This window comes from Cyanistes caeruleus, chromosome 5, assembly GCF_971803275.1.
Source record: "Cyanistes caeruleus chromosome 5, bCyaCae1.hap1.1, whole genome shotgun sequence".
Lineage (NCBI taxonomy): Eukaryota > Metazoa > Chordata > Aves > Passeriformes > Paridae > Cyanistes > Cyanistes caeruleus.
In genome coordinates, this window is record NC_141705.1 from 75,813,087 (window position 1) to 75,819,086 (window position 6,000).

The 6,000-nt window shown below is 36.9% G+C and overlaps 1 protein-coding gene across 1 annotated transcript in view; it reads left to right on the forward strand.

The window, feature by feature from the left end:
- The window catches only part of LOC147653265 (uncharacterized), a 44,423-nt gene extending 42,834 nt beyond the window's left edge, over window positions 1–1,589 (forward strand). Inside the window, exon 3 of the mRNA XM_086890457.1 lies at window positions 482–1,589. The gene's annotated coding sequence lies outside the window, so the exon portion shown is untranslated. The remainder of the gene's footprint in view (window positions 1–481) is intronic.
- The last annotated feature ends 4,411 nt before the right edge of the window (window positions 1,590–6,000 follow it).

Sequence of the window (6,000 nt, forward strand, 5' to 3'; positions counted from 1 at the left end):
TAAACATCAAGGTGTATGGTGGCCTGAATTTTTATATAGGAAAATCTCCTTTGCACATTGGGAGGACTGAAACTCAGCTGTTCAGCCCCTCCATCTGGCTCTGATTCATCTCTGAGTCTCAATGAAGATGGTAGCTCAGTAAATTCACATCTTTTAGGGAATCTTTATGGGATTTCAGTGGGGTTTGAGGATATGAGCAATATCCTGAACTAACATCTCTAGTATTGGAAAGTCAAAAATACTTTAACTGGCTAAGATGAGGTCAAAAGTGGTGGCAGAATCAGCAGACAATACTCTGGAGGTTTAGTGGGTGATTATTAGGAAAAAAAAATAAAGACAATGGAAAAACATGCAGTCAAATGGGGATTCCTGCTCTTCCAAAAATTTCTTTGCTAAAGACTTTTTTTTTTTTATTACATGTTCTGATAGATATCACTCTTGATCTCCTTGTCCCACAATTTATTTTTTTTTTAAATTTCAGTGGTACTGCTGTGATGCATTGGAAAAGGTAAGCATAGGTTTGATTCCTTCTCCCTTCTAATATTTAAAATTATTTAAGCTTTCCATACTAAGAGAGAGGAAAAAGGTGTCCATGCAGAGCCTGAGAGACAAAACAAATTTTAGGGAGTGCAAAATGCAATAATTATTTACTAGAGGTAGAAGAACAATGGATTCATTTTGAAATGGCAGCATTTGCTGATGGAAGTAACTACAATTTCTCCATGCATGCTGAAGAATCTGTTGTTATTTTTTCAGAAATGTTCTTTTTGTTATGCTTTACATACATTAACAGCAGCCTTAGTAGGGAATAAACATTTTTATGCCTACTAATAAACTTCCCTATTCCAGATTATTATTCTGTTGTTAAACTACCTGTCATATAATTGATTGGCATCAGAGAGGTTTTTCTGCTACTTCTCTTTGTTGTTTTTGCATATAATAGTGTTTATGTGTCATTCTAGGGTGAAGCTGAAATCCTCTGCTTTGTCAGTGATAAAAATAAAGATTTCTTGAGAAGTTGTTCAATATTTCCATGAACTTCACCTATACAATTGTGCGCTTGTGAAAAGATATGACAAAAAGAGTTATTGTGGTGTGCAGTGAGGTACCTAATCTCATTAAAGAGTTAATATTTAAGATGCAGAATGTACAATAATATACTAAGCATATATACTTATATGGCTAAAGAATTATGCCTCATGAGCCTGGGGGTATGAATAAATACAAAGACAGATACAGTAGTAGGATGTATTCAGTATCATTAATTATGTAAGGGCTGACAATATTTCAGTCATATTCATCTGTTTTGCTATGTTAATAACCTAAATGTTCATCAGAAAGATTTTTCCATGCGTGTTTTCTGCCTGAAGAAACGTGTTATTAATTATTACTGTTTGTTTTGGGGAAAAAAAATTGTCGTCTTTGAGGTTAAGTGGGATACATCTCTTAAAAGTACAATTTATTCTCATTTTTAAATCAGGTTAAAACCAACCAACCAAACAAAAACAATAAGTGCCCCTGAAGGTTGAGATTTTGCAACTGAGCTGAACATAATCTTATTTGAAGAAGTTAGAGTTGGAAAATAGCAGGTAAACCAGACCAGCATAATTATTCCAGAAAAACATATAGGTTGGCCAAACATAGTTTTAGGTTTTTGAAGACATAACAAATGGTGTTCAACCAGATATAATCCCAAAACTAGGAAATTCTTTCACCCCTTTGAGAATAGGCTCTTGAATCCTTCCTACAGACAGCTGGATGCCTCAGAAATTTTCTTCTTTCTTGTGCCATTCCTCTTAAATTGGAGGGAGTGGAGACAAGGAATTGCTCAGAGTTCAAAATTAAAGCTGTCATGGTATCCCTACATCTAGAAACTTGATTTATACCTCCAGAAAGTGGTGTATTTTTCCTATAGTTGTATCATGACTTCTAGTATTTTTGGGCAGACTATCTTGTATAACAAACTGTAGTGATTTTCAGAGGACTGAAGCCTTCTTTTTTCTATCAGTGACTCCCTGTGCAGTCAAGCCAGAGCAATATTGTGCCTTGCTGAACCCATTTTAGGTTTCTAGCACTGAAGGAGGGTCCACATTTACTGATCATTCTGCTGAGACATGGAAACAGACTGATCAGCTCTCTATGACTGAAGAGTCTGCAACAGAGTCAGAAAAAGGAAAATTCCACAGGCTGATTTTTTAAAACTGTGTTTCTATTTTCTCATTTCTGATGCAATAACACATAATGTTGCTGACAGCACATTAACCCAATATGCAGTAGGATGCTTTCCATTTTAAGTTGTTTGGATTTTTTCCCTTCTGAATTTGGTATGCAGCTTGGCTTTCTGTGTCCAGCATAGTACAAATCCACACCAGAAAATTATTTTTTAGGTGAGGCATTGAATTCCCGATGCCAGATGCAGTAAATATGGCAAACTCAAGCCAAAGAAAGTCAGAATTTCTCACTGGATGGGACAGATGACTGTGGGTCCCAGCTGTTCCTGATTTGACAATTCTGTTTTTTGAAATCACAGTACCTCTTCATAGCCTGGTTTCTACCTCTTTTTAGAGTTTTTTGGGTCAGCTGCCACATGATAGTTGAGAAAAACATCCCTTTTAAAGAATGGGGCAGATGCCTAGAAACTTTTTAACCTGGAAAGCTAGTCATAAAATCATTAATGCTTTTGTAGGTCTATATTCACTCCAGTAAAGCCAATGTTATGCTGTATCACCCAGCTGCTGCATCCAGACAGATGTAGCAGATATACAGATATAAAAAAGAACAAATTTTAGAAAATAATCAGCCTCTCAGGGATCCTGACAGTGCATGTAATGTAAAAATGCCAATTTCACTGAGAACTTAGAAGGGCCCCCATGATGCGGTAGATGATTCTGCCTGCCAGATTTCCCTGGAGTGGAAGACTCTCCCTCTTGTTGTATGACACAGACTAGGAGTTTTCAGTAGTTCCTACTCAACATGGAAATGACAGATGTGAGTTTTAACCTTAAAATGATGAAATCAAGAGAGAAAAATAGCATGCAGAACCTCATACACAAATCCTGCCCTGAAAAGAGAGATGTAAAGAAGAGTCATGGCCCCATCAGCAGTGCCTTGACCAGTAGGACACATCACCAGAAGAAAAGAAACTCTACTTCTGGGCATCTGCTGAGCTTTCCTGTTTTTAATGGTGTATGTCCTTCCAGAGACCCAGGAGGCCCATTCAGAGCACTGGAGCCCACTGTACTTCAATATAAAGCACATCTACATTTCCTTCTCATGCCGTTTGTAGGAACAGCTGGGAAAAGAAGTGGACATGAATTTGATTGCAACTCCAGCTGAGTTGTAGGGAAATAAATAAAATTTGATACATCATTTTAATAATATTCATAAATGTGCAGACAAATGCTGAAAAACAAAATAATGGTATTGGGATTTATTACCAGCCTTTCTTGTCAACATAGTGTGTACCATCACAGATTATCTCTTATAATACACAAAAGTCTCTTTAGAGCACTGTCTCTGTATTTCTTGCAAATGGGAGACAGCTCCTTCTGTGTTATTATTTTTTTGATATAGTGCCATAAGTGCACTTAGCAAATGTCCATAAAGTCTCATTTCAATAGACCTTTTTTATTATGGGCTTTTCCTCCCGTTATTTCCTCCCTTCATGCTTACCTAACTGTATTTTCCCTGATCACAAGCCTTTGATAATCAAGACATTAAGGATTATATGTTTGACTTGTCCTTTTTTTTCCTCAAAACATACCTTTTTTGAGATGCATTGAGAAAAGTTAAGTGTTTCTCCTGATATTGCATTACTGTTTACTGACCCCTGACCCACAGGGTTCAATCAAAGTCTGTCCACAGCCTTTATAAGAAATCCAAGGAGTACCCCTTAGGAGAAGAAATGAGTTGCTTTTGGCAGAATCCTTTTTGCTTTTAAATATTTTATGAAGCAAAATGATTAGGCTCGACATGCTTTGGCATTCTGCCTATTTCAGTCCAGTCAGAGCAAATATAAGCTACTTGTCAAGTCATTATACAGCGCGTTTTCCTGACCATGAAAACAATGATGACCTCTCAGACTATAAAAGCAGTCTCAAGAGACAGGACTTAAACAGCATCATGACATAAGCAAAAGCAATTGCAGCTTCCAGAGCAACCAAGTGTGGCTCGATAACCCAAAGACTTCAGGCTGTGGGAAAAAAAAAAAAACTGAAGTCAAAAATCATCTGTCAATAATCTAAGTAAGAGAGCACCACAAAAGAAAGCACAAACCTTTTCACACTCTGAGAGAAGGATTAATATGTAGAATTTGTAATAATAACAGACCACTAGAAATTAATTAATAAGATTAGGAATAGTTACAAAACATGCTAATTAATTCACCATTAAAAGAGTGATTGGAGTCAGCAGGTTTGTAGCGAATTTGGTATATTTGCACTATATGAGACCAATTCTTTGTTTCTTCTAGAAACAAAGTCTGTATCCTATCCTGCTGTCATTGTACGTGCAGAGCCAGGAGCTGTACTTGATGATCCTTGTGGGACCCTTCCAACTCAGGATATTCTATGATTCTTCTGTCCTCCCCTCTCTGAGGAATCTACCTCAGTGTGATACCTCAAGAAGTTGTGAAGTGTATTTAGTAATTGTATTTAAATAGAAAAGTATTTAATAACCTCTCAGATACCTTTGTGCATTGTCATCAGCTCACAGCCAGCAAACATTTGCTGCAGGTTCTCGCTGGTTAGTACTGTCACAAAACTGCCTCCTTCTGCTTTGCATTGGTTTGGAGTGACCAGCAGAATTGTGCAGATGAGCTACACAGGTATATTCAAAGGAAAACATGGGAAATCCTGGCTGGGCAGAGTCTGAGATGAACAGAAGAGTTTTCACCTTCTCCCTTTATGCTCCAGCTGTAAATCTGTGGTCTCTGAAGAATAATCTGTCCATTATGTCTCAATTGCTGAAAATGTCTGCTGTGAATTCTCTAAGAAGCTTCATAATTTCATAGAGAGTTTGTTGCTTTTCCCACAACTCTTTGCTTTAAAGTCTAATAACTAAATAATGTCATCAGGTGTATGGACATAGCTCCCACTGGCTTCAAAAGCAAATGAAGAAGGGAAATTTAACTTCATCTATGTAAATGAGGCCTTGTCATGCCATGCAATGCTGCAGAAACTAAGGCAGTTGTGCTATCAAAACTTTCCTAGAAGGCAACTAGTGCTTGATGCAAGAGAAAAATGAAAGAAGTTGTGAGGAAGGGACTATGAGAGATATGAGTGTACATTTACCCCTCTAAAAGGGTGCAGCCATAAAACCAGTGCTTAATTCAAAACCTATGCCCCAAGAGCAGTCAGCTGCATATTAAAATAATTTTTTTTGGCAGTAAACTGATGAACTTTAAGAGTGCAGTGAACTGTGTGCCATGTATATACATATTAATCAAAAAGCCTTTTGGTTAAACTAATATTCAAGGTATGACTTAGAGACTCAAAAGCAAGAAAATGATCAGGATAAGCCAGAATTTATTATTTTTGAGTACTAAACTCAGGGGTTCATAACATTGCATATTGTTCCTAGACTTTTTCGGTGTCTGTAGTGTCTGCTGAAAACTGAGGAAAATAGATTGACTGGGAAAAGAGACATTCTATTAAAGATATTATATTGTAAAGTTATTGATTAAAGTTAGTATTTTCACTGATTCCAACCTTCAAATTAGCATCCCCACAACAAGGTTTTGATTTCAGATTGTCCCTTGCCTGGGCTGGTTGAAAAAAGGATGTTTATCATAACCATCATGTTTGCCAAAGAAGAAAAACCTCCACTTTTAGTTTACCAAAAGATATGATGGCATTTAGTGTGTGCTTACTTTCTAGTTTTTCCCATACACCCTCATGTCTTGTTTCTGGATACTTAAATATGTTGTTTCATGTACCTTTCCACATCTTTCCACTCATCTATGACCTCTGTTAGAGAAAGGCTATCACAAGAGATTGTTTT